Below are 16,280 nucleotides of genomic sequence, written 5' to 3'. Positions count from 1 at the left end.
GGCTGCTCAGATGTGCCCATCCAGTCTGTGATCAGAAGCTGGTGGCCCTGAGGTGGCAGGTCAGTGGTACCCACTCTGTACATGGTACTGCATCAGCTTCCAGGACAGCAGAGGAAAGAGAGGGGTTCAGAGGGGGTCACAGAGTCCTCTCTGTGTGGTCCTGGCGCTCCCAGCTTCCCTTGATCCAGCCGGTTCTCCAAGCCTGGCTCTGCAGCCTTCCCAGACCTTCTCTGAGCGTCCTCAACATCTTTTAAGTGAATTCCTTCTCTCCTTAAATCCTTCTGAAGTGGTTTCTACAGCTTACAACCAAGAATCCTGACATTATACACACCCAGAACAGATGATGAAACACTAGGCTCAGGCTGGAATGTTCCAAGGATTAGAGTCAATCGCTACCTTTACAAACAGTTCACTATGTGCCTAGCAGTGTGCTAGGAGCTTCGTAAGGCATTATCTCATTTAATCTTCACAACAAGCCTGTGTGGTTGGTTTTATTATTCCTTTGATAAAGGAACAGAAGCTCAGAGAGAGTAAGCAACTCACCCAGAGTCACACAGCAAGTAGTCAAGAGCTCTCTAGTGCCAGCCCTCAGATTCCATGGTCTCTTGGCAATGTGAACCCACCTCCAATGCTACCCCTACTGCTTTGTTTCTGTTCATCATACTCTTTTCTGACGTGCTGTTCCCAATACCTCGACAACCCTCCCTAGTGTCCCTTCCGCCTGGTCTCAGTTGCCCTCTCAGCATCCTTCAGATTAATGAGGAACTTCTCCCATGCACTCCTTGCTGTCTTGATCCACCAACACTCTGCCCCCCAAAGCTAGAGCGCTCCCAGACTCCCAAGCCACAGCTTGCCTCCCTTCCAGCCTCACTGGAATCAAGAGGAGCAAGAGTCTCGCTGGACACCCACGGAAGACCCCACCCACACCCCCCAGGAGGATTTACACACACCTTTGGCTTCCATCCGCCAACTTCACCCCCTCCTGGCATCACACTCTGCTTCCAACTCTCAGAAAAGTCTGTACAACCTCTTGGTTAGGAACAAAAAGGAAAAAGGCCTTGGAGATTTCCAGGTCTCCAATCCCTGAACGACTAGGCTAGCAGTGTCCTGGGAGGCAGGCTAAGGACACAATCCCTCAAGTTCCCACTTGAAACAGCCTCCACCTGCCAACTCCTTCCTTGCTCCCATCTCCTGGGCCCTGCCAGGTCCTCTGTCTTGTCAGCCTCCAGGTCCATTGCGATGCCACCGGCCTAACTGTGATGTCACCAAGTCCCACATTCCCCCAGGGGCAACACGGGGTAGGACCCATGGCCTCCTAACTGGGGAACCTGCACCAATGCCTGGACGCAGATGAGAGACCCAAGCCAAGGCAAGTCCTCGGAGACCAGAGGGGGCTTGGGTAGTGCTCATGGGGGAAAAGTAGGATTGAGGGGCCTTCAGGGGTAAATGGGAGACACTAGGGAGGCCGCAGAAAAGGCCAAAGGGACAAGAGCTGGAGGGGTGGACAGGGGTCCTCAGGCTCCTGGCTCACTTCTTACTTCTTCTTTCTGTTTATTACAAAACAGACTAGTGGTAATGATTCAAACAACAGAGAAGATAAAGACCAAAAAAATGGAGGCTCTCCTCCTTCCCAGTTTCCCAGGTGGTCAATGTGAATTATTTGGTATTTATCCTTCCAGACATTTATCCATGAACCTATAAACAAGTAAATGGACTTTTAAATTTTATACACAACTGGATTATATGATAATACTGTTCTGCAGCTTTTTCTATCCAACAACCTACCGTGGCCATCATTTCATGCCAGAATATACACTTCTGCCTCCTGTTTTTTCCTGACTGTAGAGTGTCCCACTGCAAAAGACTGTGTTTATGTCCTGATATGTAGCATTTCTCTGTTGATGGACTCCAGTTTTCCCCCTGTTCCACACAAGACTGCAAATGACCTTCATACAGAGAAAATATGCAGCATGGTTAAGAATATTAGCTCTCAAGAGGAGGGTATAGCTCAGTGGTAGAATGCCTGCTTAGCATGCATGAGCTCCTGGGCTCAATCCCCAATACCTCTGTTAGAATGTAAACAAACAAGCAAACCTAATTACCTCTCCTCCAAAAAACCCAAAAGACAAAAAAAAAAAAAAAAAAAAAAGAAGAAGAAGAAGAAGAAGAAGAAAAAGAACATTAGCTCTCAGACAAAAATAAATACATGTGGAATCTAAAAATAGTATAAATGAACTTATTTACAAAATAGAAACAGACTCACAGACATAGAAAACAAACTTACGGTTACCAAAGGAAAAAGAGGAGCGGGGAGAAACAAATTAGGAGTATATGATTAAAAGATACACACCACTATGAATAAAATAGATAAACAACAAGAATTTATTATATAGCACAGGGAACTATACTCGGTATCTTGTAATAACCTATATTGGAAAAGAATCGGAAAAAATATATATATGTTAAAAAAAAAAAGAATGTTAGCTCTGCTGAATTTAATCCCAGCTCTGTGATTATGGCAAATCATTTAACCTCTGTGCCTATTTCTTCATCTGTCAAATGGGGATAATAGCAGCACTTGCCTCACAGGGTTCTTTCAATGATTCCTCAAGATAATTCATGTAAAGCCCTTAGAACAGTGCCTGGCCCAATGCAAGCACCTGACAAATGTGGATTACTGTTAGTATTGTACATCAGTCTTTGCCTAGTTAGGTATGTATCTGCAAGTCAGCTTTCTAAAAGCTGCTGATGGATATTCCTGGTTTACTTTGGAAGACAGAATTTAGGCAGCACACTTGGAGAGATGAACTACATTCAGTTTTATCGCTTTCTTCATTAACCCCTGGTTGGAGACCACTGCTCTCATCCAATGCAGTCTTGCCCCCACACCAGTCTACACACCGCAGTAATAGCTCCTGGCATTGGAGTCCTCACTGTGTGCCAGGAACCCAGCAAAGTACTTCTACATGCTTTGTGTAACTCAATCAGCACAAAAACCCTGCAATATGTATGCTATTATTCCTGTTTTACAGACAAGAAAACTAAAACTCAGAGAAGGAAAGTGACTAGCCTAAGATCACATGACCCAAGTTGGGGATGCGATTTCCCAGAGGGGAAGGAGAGCTCAGGGAAGAATTGTTGGAAGGGCACCTACGAAGAGGTACAAAAAAGGCCACTAGCGTGGTACAGTAGAGTCTGGATTCCCTTTAGGGACCAAAGGACCCCCAGAAAAATAAAGATAGACAGAAGCCCAAGTTAAGGTCTAGGGAAATAAACTGTGGAATTAGCACCTGACACCCTGCTGGCACTGTAAAAACCTGTCATTCGTTCATTCACTTACATATTCATTCACATATTTATTGATTGCCAACTATGTATCAGGCATTGGACTAGTTTCTGGGAATTTAGCCCCTAGGAACATGACCCAGACCTTGGAATTTATAATCCAGTTATCAGAAGTTTTGCAGGATGTTGCTGCAATAAAAAGTTGTGTGCAAATATCAGGGTTTATTATTCATTAAGGGGTTTGGGAAGTAAAGTAGAGCCAGGAGTATCAGGCTGGTTCATGTAGTCAAAAGAGAAACACAGTGGAACCACAGGCAGAAGCCCCACTTCCTCTTTGAAAACCTCAAAAACTTCTCCAATCCATAACCACTGCCACCTCCAACCTTGAGGACAGCCAGCTGAGTTCCTGGCTGGCTCTGTGCCTGGGTCCTGGAACTCTGTCGCATGGATAATTTGGAGGAGCACCAGGTCAGGAGTCCAGGTCAAGAGGGGACCTGGGACCATCATTCGTTCAGAGGGTTAAGCAGCTCTGTGACTCTGGGACAGCGTTGAGGGTGGGGAGCTCAGCCCAGTTCACAGTGCTCTTGCCTTACTCTGTTCTGTGGTTGACACCTCCCTCCTTCTGCCTGACACCCACTTATCTCATCTCCCCGGACAGCCCAGCTGTCAGTCAGATGCAACAAGTTGGCCTTTGGCTTCACACCCTAGGGTGGGGAGATTCTGAGATAGGGCACACCAGCTCTCATATTTGCAGAAAGGGCCTCAAGACTCTTGCAACTTCTTCTGCACCCACCTGTGACCTTCCAGTTCATCTGTGGACAAAACTACAGATATGCCTTCAAATGACATCTGAGATCACCCCACCCATCCTCTCATCTCAACCACTCCAAGAGGATAGGAGATAAAAGAGATCACACAACTGGGATTCAAATGCAGTACAGATAATATACTCTTTTCTTTTTAATTGAAGTATAACAGCTAATATACTCTTAACCACCGTACAACACTGCCTACCATATTCATGGATGCCCTGTCAGCCTTGTGTGAAAACAGGGAAAAACTGAAGTCCACCTATATGCCCACCATTAGAGGAATGTTACATAGAATGTATATCCGTGAACAGAATATTATGCAGCCAAGAAAAAGCAAGGGGTAAATATATTGTGTGCCTCCTGTATGCTAAACCTCTTTGCAATCATCTCACTTAATCTTCCTCAAAATCTTCCAAGGTAAGAATTGTTAATGCCCCCATTTCATAGATGAGCAAACAAAGATTCAGCAAGGGTAAACCAGGTAGCATCGACTCAAATACCTACAATGGCCATGCAGTTAACAAAAAGTGGTCCAGGAATAAGTATGATATAAATGATACCTAACATTCAGCCTTGGGGTCAGGATTAATATGGGACGGTAGAGACTGAAGCAAACCAGAGAGCCTGGGCCATTCACCATAACTCAGCATAATTAGAGGCCAGTGCTACCAGAGGCTCTGACTTTTCTAGAGAATCTGAAGGTCAGGATTCTTATGGAAAATCCCTAGATTTTTTAAAAAGTTGATTCAAATGTTTTAAAACAGTGCTCACCAATCAGGATAGATATGTGTACCAGATTCAGCTGCCTCTGCCCAAAGTCCCAAAGCACTAACTCTTTTCGTGTTTCCAGCTGTCTCCAAAGGATATGACCCACATGACTTCTACGACATTCTTGAGAAACTTCCCTAAAAAATAGAAAAAGAGGGAACACTTCCCAACTCATTCTATGAGGCTAGTATTACCATGATACCAAAACCAAAGACATTACAAGAAAATTACAGACTGATATCTCTTATGAGTATATATGCAAAAATCCACAACAAAACATGAGCAAACAGAATCCAGCACCACATAGGGGAGAGGGTACAGCTCAGTGGTAGAGCACGTGCTTAGCATGCATGGGTCCTGGGTTCAATCCCCAGTGCCTCCATTAAAATAAATAAGTAAATAAATGAACCTAATTACTCCCCCCAAAAAACACAAAAACAAACTAACAAACAAAAAGAATCCAGCAGCACAAAAGAAGGATTATACACCATGACCAAGTAAGAGTTATATAAGAAGTGGTTTAACATCCAAAAATCAATTAATGTAATACACTACATCAATAGAATAAAGGACAAAAACCACATGATCATCTCAATAGAGGCAGAAAATGCGCTTGACAAAATCCAACACTGTTTCATGGTAAAAACATTCACCCAACTAGGAATAGGGAACTTCCTCATCCTGACAAAGGACATCTACAAAGAGCTTGTGGCCAACATTGCACTTAATGGGGAAAGCCTTGTTGCTTTCCCTCTTAGAACAGGAACAAGACAAGGACATTCATTTCTATTCAACATTGTCCTGGAGGCTCTAGCCAGGGCAATTAGGCAAGAAAAAGAAGTAAACGGCATCTAGTTTGGAAAAGAAGAAGTAAAACCATTTCTATACACAGATGACATGCTCTTATATATAGAAGATCCTAAGGAATCCACAAAAACCTATTGGAACTAGTAAATGAGTTCAGCGAGTTTATAGGATACAAAATCAACAAATGGTGCTGGGAAAATTGGATATCCGCATGCAAACAAAATTCTCACACCATATACAAAACTAACTCAAAATGGATCATACACCTAAATATAAGAGCTAAAACCATAAAACTCTTAGAAGAAAATATAGGAACAAACCTCTGTGACAGTGGTTAGTCAAAGCTTTCTTAGATACAACACCAAAAACGCAGGCAATGAAGAGGGGGAAAGGGTAAATTAGACTTTATAAAATTAAAAGCATTTGTGAGCCAAAGGATTCCATCAAGAAATAAAAAGGCTAAAAAAATTAAATGGCTATAATTTTTTTTAAAAAAAGGAAAAGAAGTGTTGGCAAAGATGTAGAGAAATTGGAACTCTCAAACATGTTCGTAGGGATACAACACGGTTCAGCTGCTATGGAAAACAGTCTGGTGGTTCCTCAAAAAGTTAAAGAATTATCATATCACCCAGAAATCCCACTCTTAGACATGTATCAAAAGAATTGAAAACAGGTATTCAAACAAGTACATGTCATGCGTGTTCATAGTAGTGCTGTTCACAATAGTGAAAAGGTAGAAATAGTCCAAATGTCCATCAACAGTGAATAGGTAAATAAATTACAGTATATATATGCAAGGGAATATTATACAATGTGAATGAACCTCCAAAACATTACGCTAAGTGAAAGAAATCAGACATAAAAGGTCACATATTATATAATTTCATTTAAATGAATGTCTAGAATAGATAAATCCATAGAGATGGCAGATTGGTCATTGCCAGGGGCTTAGGGGAAGAGGGAATGGAGAGAAATTGCTTAGTGGGTAAGAGATTTTACTTTGGAATTATGGAAATGTTTTGGAACTAGATATAGGTGGTGGTTGTACATGGTCTGAATGTCCTAATGGCAGTGAATTGTTCACTTTAAAATGGTTAATTTTATGTTACGTGAATTTCACCTCAATAAATTATTTTTTAAAAGAAGAAAGTGAAAAGACAGCCACAGAATGGGAGAACATATTTTCATATCATTTATCTGATAAGGAATTTGTATCTAGAATATATAAACAACTCTTACAACGCAAAAGTAAAGGGCGAATAACCCAATAAAAAAATAGGCAAGGATATGAATAGACATTTCTCCAAAGAAGATATACAAATGGCTAATAAGCATATTTTAAAAAATGCTCAACATTGTAAGCCGTTAGAGAAATGCAAATCAAAACCACAATGAACTACTTTTTCACACTCACTAGGATGGTTATTATATTTTAAAAATATAATAAAAGACAGGTGTTGATGACAATATGAAGAAACTGGAATCCTTATACATTGCTGGAGGGAATGCAAAATGGTGGACCACTGTGGGAAATAGTCTGGTGGTTCTTCAAAAATTTAAACAGTTCTCATATGACTCAGCAATTCTATTTTTAGATATAAATACTGGAGAGAATTGAAAACATATGTTCATACAAAAACTTGTATATGAATGTTCATAACAGCATTAGTTGAAATACCTAAAAAGTGGAAACAACCCAAATGTCCATCAATCGATGAATGGATAAACAAAATGTGGCAATATTCATACAATGGGGTATTCTTTATCTGTAAGAAGGGATGAAGAACTGCTACATGCTACAATGTGAACATTAAAAAATTATGTTAATGAAAGAAGCCAATCACAAATGTGATACATTGTATGATTCCATTTATATGAAATGTCCAGAACAGGAAAATCTATGAAGACAGAAAGTAGATTAGTGGTTGCCTAGATCTGGGAGGCAGCTTTTAGTGCAATAAAGATGTTCTAAAATTGATTGTTGTGGTTGCACAACTCTGAATATACTAAAAAACCACTGATTGTCTACTTTAAATGTATGAATTTGTACAGTATGTGTATTATATCTTAAAGCTGTTTAAAAGAGAGAGAGATAGGATATTCTTGCCTTCCTGACACTGGAACGCCTTCCTAGAGTTTCCCATCAATGCCTCCTGCTGGAATGGGAGCTCCCTGAAATGAGAGATTTAGAGAAGTCTCTATTAAAACCAGTATGTCAGCCTCCTCACACCATCAACCTAATGGTATGTGAGCAGGAGCAGGCCCTAAGCAAGAGTAATTCGATGCACAGGTTCTGCATAGGCAGAAATGGTGGTGGAAATGATGGCTTGGTACTCAACATCCCTTGCCCCACTCCTAGCATGCCTTCCTATATTGCACAGGAGGAAAGTGAAAAAACTATGTTCTCCAGACTCCCTTGCAGCTAGGATGTTGAGTGTGAATATAGTTCTGCTAATCCAGATATATCTGGGTGAAATTTGGAAGATGAAATTAAAGAGGTCAAAGGCTCTAGGTCAACCTTTTTTTTTCCCGACAATATCAACAGAGGGCCCAGAGTCAAGGTTTAGGGCCCCCCCCCACACACACACACACACACGATGTGGCTGTGGAGCTAGCACTTACAGATTCTCCATCTCTCTGAGTGAAGCAAAGAGAGCAGCTCCCCAGGCTGGTCAGTTCTGTAGAGTTGTTTTGGAGTTATTCCTGGAGGCCTAGTCTAGAACCAGCTCCCTGTCCCTCCCAGTCATTTTGGAAGCATTTCATGCCTGTATGACATCCCTTTCCACGTGGCAATAGCAATTTATGTCATTTGCAGCCGAGTCATTAGGTATATGCTCACTTCACCTAAGTCTTCTTGCATGAAGACATGTAATCACTCTGAGCTTCCCTTTCCTCATCTTTAGAATGGAAGTAAGAATACCCCTGTGAGGATTAAATATGAAGTATTTTAAGTACCTAGCACACTACTTGGCAATAGTTTTGTGAACTGAAGCTATCTGGTTATTTTATCAAGAGTTATCACAGCTTGTACCCCTGTGAGGTAACAAACTGATTCAGTCTGTATCCTCCTTTCTCCTAGAAGTCTGCCCTGATCTTTCCTATCTCGGCATCCTTAAAACTCAGAGCCAAGTGGTATAGGTCTAGTTGTGTCAGCTATGAGACAGTGGGGCAGGGGACAGACCACCAGTTGGAACTTGGGTGATCTAGGTACCAGCAGCTCTCTTTTACAGATGAAAGATTGAGGCTTAGGGAAGATAAAGGACTTAAGATCAACAAGCCACGAAGGCAGAGAATGGATCTGAAGTCACTTTTGTCTGACTTCAGAGTGTGAGTCCTTTCATCAGCACACTGTACACAGACCTGTTACATTTAGCACGCAATCGACTCCCCACTCAGCTTGAGAACAGGAATTGGCAACCTCATTTCAATGAGAAATTGTCTTGACAGGCAACCCTCTGGAATGCTCAGTGGGCAGGAAAACAAGCCTAGAAAACTGGGGCGATTTGGGTACCACAAAGAGCATTTGGAATGCAGCAGGTCCTTTGCTAGGATCTGCTGAGATGACAACCCTGAATGCTCACCCAAGGAGTCGGCAGAGAAAGAGCTAATGATTCAGATGACAATGACCAAGAACAAGCAGTGCACCAGGTGCTGAGGGAGTTGCAGCGGGGCGGTGGACCTGGAGCTTTGAAGGAACACATACTCTAGCAGGGAGCCCAGGCAGGAAGTTACTCCACCCTCTCCGGCCTATCAGCAGGCCCCAGAGCTTTCCAAGGATACTCTCCCCAGGGCCCCAGAGCTTTCACAACTTCAGAGAGGCCCATCCCACCAATCTCCATCCCACCAACCACCCACTTTTAAGGTTTACTGGGCAACTTCCTTCTCTAAGACCAGAGCTCAGTTCAGCAACCTCTCCTACCTCTGAGGGTCTGCAGCCCTTGCTTCAGACAGACCACTCCTCACGGACACAGCAAATCCTGCCTGGTGTCCTGCCTGGTACAGTGGGAAGAGTAGCAGGCCTGGACTGACCTCAAACCTACATCAGCCCCAGTGTACCTATGTGATCTTGGCATGTTATTGAGTCTCTATGAACCTCTTTCTTCACCTGTAAAAGAGGGTTACTAATACCTAACTTGCTGGAGAGGTAAAGAGAGGTCAGCATAGACTGGGACCCCCATTCAATAGATGCTCATACCCTCCTCCTGGCTCTTCTCCTGCCATTTCTTTTCAGATTCTACCACCCCCCAGGGCAGAGACAGCACCTTATTATCTCTTTATCCACAACCACACCCATCCACACCTGCACACAGACGCTGCTTGACAAAACCTGTCAAATGAGTCAACAACTAGAAGCCTATGGACTAAATCACTCACTTCGTTTGTTTCCTTCATTTGTTTGTTGAACAAATGCATCTTGAGTCTCAACTGGGTGCCAAGCCCTGTGCTTGGTAACAGGGATATAAAACACGAGACAAGGTCCCTGTCCCCGAGAGGCCCACAGTCTGTGATGAACAGACATGTTAGGCATTATAGTCCAGTGTCAACACTGGGCTTTGGGAGTCCAGAGAGAGGCGTCTAACCTGGGAGGTGGGGACAGAGTTGTCAGGGAAAGTTTCCTGGAGGAGGTGGGGTCTCTTCCGACTTCATTTAATGTCTGTGTCCCTCTGGACGTTAGAATAGAAGGACTATGAGGGCAGAGATTTTTGTTTTGTTCACTGCTGTGTCCCTAGCACCTAAAAGACTACCTGGTATATAGTAGGTGCTTGATCAATCTATGTTGAATGAATGAATGAAACAGGCAAAGAAAAGGAAGAGTTCTGGTCAAAGGCTTGGCAGCGGGAGACGGCTCGGCTCCTCTGGGTTCCTGCATTCCCTGTTCTTTTTTCAAGGGACACTAACCCCTTGCAAGGCTCGACCCCTTACAAAGGCTTTCATGCCTCTGTGTTAATCTCACAATAGCCTAGTGAGGTGAGCAGGGCAGATACAATTCTCCCTACTCACCAATGGGGAAACTGATCTCTAGAGAGAAAGAGTGACTGACCCATGATCCCACGGCAAATTGCTGGCCTTGCTGAGAGAAGAATTCAGTCAAGTCTCCTGGCTCTGAGATCTGGCTCTAACCTGCCTCCCTGGGGGCAGGTCTGCCCTCCAAGGATGGGCAGTGCAAGCTGCGGTACTCAGCTGAGCTGGGTGTCTCCATCTTCAGACCCAGAAAGGGGACCCAGAATCTTCTTCAGCAGGCTGTAGAGGAAGACTCTGGTCCTACAGAATTGAGACAGCATAATAGTGATGATAATGAGGAGGAGGAGGAGAACTGGAAAGTTTCTATTGTTATGATAGATTTCTTTTAGTGAGTTCAGTGCTAGACATCTATTCCCTCATTCATTCCTCACCACAACCCTATGAGGTAGATACTCTTCTCCCTATTTAGCAGATTAAAAAAAAAGCCTGAGCTCAGAAAGGTTATTAACTTGTTTGAAGCCACACAGTTGAATCATAAGCCAAGTCTGTTGAGCTTTTTACCATCTTTGCTCATCTACAAAGAGCAAGGGATGTAGGACCACAGGTGTGATGCTGTGATACTAAGGTGCTGTGTTCATCCTGGGGGCCAGGAGGACCTCAGAGCCCCACCCAGGAGGCAGGGCCAAAGCCAGACAGCTTCCTCCTAGCACCAGAGTCTAGGGTTAAGTCAACCAGACTAAGTTCAAATCCCATCTCTGCCACTCTAGCTTGCACCTTGAGCAAGTTCTGTAACATACTTCAGTTTGTTTCCTTACCTGGGTACAAAATAGAATTATGACAGGTCCAGGTCTTGGGGTTGTAATGAAGACTGTAGCAGACTGCACATGGAAGGTGCTTAACCCAGCACCGCATCCTGAGTAAGGGCTGGATGAATGAGCTATTAGGAGGATTTTCTTGGGAGGTTCTGGGGATGGCATTATGGGTTCCCAAGCATGCCACCTGAGGGAGGCCACCAACTGCCTCCATGGTGTGCCAAGGATGCTACCTCCTGGGGCTCCCCCGGCAGTAAGATAGCAAGTCACACCTACCACATGTTTTGCTCTCAGTGACAGAAAGAGTGTCCCACTCATACTCTGGGTCTCATTTTGCCGGCAGAGGGTCGGGGAGCAAAAATGGCACCTCTTGCTCTCCCATATGTCAGTGCCCTGCATTGTAGCATCTCTTTCAACTCAGACAAGTGAGCTTACTGACCAACCAGACACTGTGGCTCTCAGCATCACAGCCGTTTCATCCTCCTGGGGTTCCTCAGTCCCAGCACATGTGGACTTCAGGGATCCATGCCAGCCTTTAATGTCTGAACCCCAGTAGACTCCACACCTGCTTCTGGTCATCCAAAATCTCCCAGTCTTGGTAGAAAGACTCCAATAAGAGATGATGAAGAAGACTTTTAAGAGACAAACAGAGAAAGTGTTGCGGGAGCACAGAGCAGAGAGTTTTTCTTCTGCCTAGACCAGGGGAGGCGATCTCACCATTTCACTAATGACTCAAAATGCTTCAGAGGCTTCTCAGAACCCCCACTTTAGCCTATGAGACCTTGTCTGTGCAGCCCCTGCCCAGCCCACCACTAAAATGTACATGACCTCGCTTCATCCTGCCAGAAGAGATAGCATCTTTATTACACAGAAAAGGAAATAAGGCTCAGAGAATTTGAATGATTTGCCTAAGTTCACAAAACAAGCTAGAATCTGAACCCAGACCTTACCCCAGAACCTGTGCTCTCAGAATCAGAGTCATTTTAAGAACTAAACGAGCAACTTGTAACATACTCATATACTTTGGAAAGCACATCAGAGAAATTAAAGACAACATTCATATAACTGTCTTTTGAGTTACCTTCAAAATATTTTCATCTTGATCAAAACCCCGAAGGAATCCAATGATAATATCACCTCTAGATTTGGTCACTCTTAACACATCAAAGGAGACCAAAAGTGTCAACATGAGGTAGCTTACAAAACTAAGGGTCCTCCTTTCTGGACACGATAGGCAGGCACAGATTCTGGAAGATTCTGGAAGACTTGTTCCCTGTGGATTATGGCAATACCAGACTCTGCTCTGCCCTCACCCAGAAGGAGTTTTTAAAGCCCATTGCCTTGAGCAGTATCAGGAACTGAGAAGGCACACTCAAGACAGTTCCAGGCCCGCTCTTTCCAAACTCATTTCCTATGGAAGAATATATTAGAGAACACTACCAGGAGGTCATGACCTCCAGATTAAAGGAGACAGCCGGCCTCTTACAAAAACAGCAGAGGTGTCACAAACTAACTGCTACAAGAAATGATCAAAAATTGATTCCTGTTCTGAATAGACAATAAGCATTGAGTATCACAGTCACATGCTGAAATTATGAGATACATTGCAAGATATAGTAAAAGATCAAATCTCTTGACTGCAACTCAATATGTGGTTGGTAAATACATTCATATGAAAGTGGAGAAATATTTGTTGAAATGAAATAAGGCTTTTACACATTGGAGACTAGATCGTGAATCTTGTAAGAATTCTTGATGTGTTAGTTCAGGCCCTCCAAAAAGCAAATGTCAAGAGCTCCATGGGCATTTCACCCATGGTGCAGGTGAAACCCCCATGGAGGACAAAGGAAGGAAGGAAGGTTGGGCAGGAAATGTCTTAGACTGCGGTGCTATTCTAAGAAAGCTGCAGCAGAGCCAATGGGAGTCCTCAATCCAAAATTACCCATTACAGGAATCCCCTGTCTCCCAGGATATTCCTGCCTTTCTGTCCTTGCTGACTCAGTTACTGCCTGGGAGCAACCCATGGGAAGTGTGGCCTCAGAGAGAACATGGTGATGGATTTCAGCCATTATGGTTGGGGCATGCACTGCACTTGGGTATGGCATCCCATTTATTGAAGGGCAATAAGTATATCACCACAAGACCAGTCACTGAAATGTGTCTAGTTTTTATTATGCAAGTATTTTCCCAATGCATTAAAAAAAAATAAATATCATTAGCCTTAATTGTGTTTTCAGAATGTTGCAGCAAAGTGTGTTATAGCTCAGTGTTACAGCTCAGTTGTGACAGCAACCTGGATCCTGAGGAGAGACCAAGCAGCACTTGGAGGGTTGGAGAACTCAGGTTTATTATGCCAGCGGGCCCAAAGGAGTTAACACTCCAAGCTCCGGCCCTGTCTGTAGGTTTACACAGGCATTTATAGGCTACTAGTCTAGACTTTGCAACATTTTGCAACATCATATGCAAATAAGATGTAACAAATGGACCAATCAGGAGTGATACAAATGGATCAATCAGAAGTGGACTTTATGCAAATGAGGTATTGCAAACAGACCAATCAGGAGTGAGCTTAGGGAACCAATAGAATCTTAGGGGTAAGTTTCGCTTTCCTAGAAGCAAGCCATTTTACAGAAGCAAAAGGCGAGATAATGCTGCTGGGCCAGGGAATCAGATGGTGCTGGTAGGAAAGTAGTGGCCCTGCCTGGGGGTCCTGCCAGTCTTTTCATGGGGCTTTCCACCTCAGGAACACTCACTGAAGTCTCAGGAAACATTTTGGAAAATTCTGGATTCCATGGCTTCCTGGCCAAGGGAAAATCGGCATTGTGGAAAGAGAACACAGGACAGAACTGGGAGATCCGGGTTCTAGCCTGATTCTGTCACTAACTTACTGTGGGAGCTTCTTCAAGTTACTTCCTTAGTTTTCACACCTTAAAATGGGTGCAAGGAAGAGAGTCTCCTACTGTCTCTGGGAACCTGATGCTCAGAGCCCCTTAAAGACAGACTCCTGGGCAGAAGATTTCTAGGGCAATGTGGCCACTTTTGTGGCAACAAAGCCGGCTGGTTCTGCACCCCCTACCTTGTGCCCACCTGGGTGTGCCAAGCAGGGACCTTGTTCCCCACCACCCTCTACTCCTGGCTTCTCCTAAGCAGACCTCTCAAATTCTGGTCTTATGGTTTCCCTCTGTTAGCTGTCATAGCAACTGTGATGCTGGGAGAGGGGGAGGCTCTGGGAGGAGACTGTGGTAGGCAGGGGGAAGGTGTGACCTTCCAGAATAACCCCCCAGGATAGACTGGTGGCCACTTTGAAGCAGACTCTCACCACCACCCTGTTTCCAGGAAACCCCCAGAGGCTGAGTTAAGGAGGGGCTTTTCGGAAATACAGCCTGCTGCAAGATCTTAGGTTTCTTGGACAGATGGGAGACAAGCCAAGAGTCTAAAAATCCAACCAGATTTGGAGAGGGATTACAGAACAGAATCAGGAGGAAGGAGCAAGGTTAGTGGTGAGAGGGTCAGGGTATGAGATCCCCAAGAGCAGGGCCTGTGCCTCCCCCATCTGACTAGAGGTTCCCTGATGGTTGTGTCCTCGTCTCCCCTTGAGATGAGGCAGCCCCACAGTGTGGGCTCTGGGTATTGCATTAGATAGAGAGTCTCAGGCAGGGCCTCTGAAATGCAGCCTTGTCCACTTGTCTGCCGAATTCTAGCACAAAGCTTCTTCCCATCTCTGGAAGTCTGCCTTTCTCAGTGCCTCCTCTCTCTTATCTGCGCCTGCCATGTCCTCCACCCCAGGATGCAGCCCTGACACACTCTTTCCAGAGCCACCGGCTAATTTCCAGCTGCAGCTTCCTCTTGACTTTACTGCCTGTCTTTAGCCTCCTTCCCAACACACTTAAATCAGTTTTGTTTTGTTTTGTTTTTTATCTGTTCAATCAGAACACTTTCTTCCTCTGAAAGGGGCAGAGGCCTCTAGCTAACCCATCCCCATTGCACTTCTGATAATTAGCTCCAAATCTGAGATTATACAAATGGTCTACAAAACAGACCACACCCTGTAAATGGTAACAGCGGCCACCCCTGACTGCAGGCAGGGCAATTGCCTGGCAGAATGCTAAGGCTTTACACCTGTCATCTCAGATCATTCCTTCCATCAAGACTACTACAACAGAGATTGACACATTGTAATTGACTAAATTTCAATTTAAAAAAAAAGATTACTATGCAGCCTTCAAAGCTCTCTGGCCCTCACTAGGTGCTGAAGATACTGCAGTCAAAAGCAGACAATGATTCTTGCCCTCCTGGAGTTTACATCCTCACAACAACTCTGGAGGTAGGCACTATTGTTCCCATTTCGTATTACCTAAGGTGATAAAGCCAGTAAGCAGACTCCACATTCAAGCTCAGCTCTTTCTAAGGGCAAAAGCTTTTAAAGAAACATGACATGTTGGACTTTACAAACTTAAAACACTAGACTACTAGGAACTGGCTCCTGCATAACACTTTCAGTTTATGAAACACTTGGCTCCTTGAAGACCTCAGGGATGGGTTGGGGAAGTATAGGGGAGCCCGGGAAGGCTTGCAGTGCCAGAAAGCAAAGAAGTGCTCAAAGCATGATGAGGACACAAGTGCCCAGGAGCCAGTTGGAAGGAGGTCCCACTGGCCAAATTGGGGGCAATTTAAGCATCAAAATGACTGACAGTAATGGACTATAGCCTATTGAAAAATGAGGAATCCAATGGAGAAGGGAAAGCTCTTCTAACCTATGTAGAAAGATAATATAATTAGAAAATCATTTGGTAACCATCAAAATAATAATTGATTTAGGCAGGGATTAATCAAT

Source organism: Camelus dromedarius, chromosome 14 (assembly GCF_036321535.1).
Source record: "Camelus dromedarius isolate mCamDro1 chromosome 14, mCamDro1.pat, whole genome shotgun sequence".
In the NCBI taxonomy this organism is placed as follows: Eukaryota; Metazoa; Chordata; class Mammalia; order Artiodactyla; family Camelidae; genus Camelus; species Camelus dromedarius.
Note: the sequence above shows the minus strand (reverse complement) of the source record.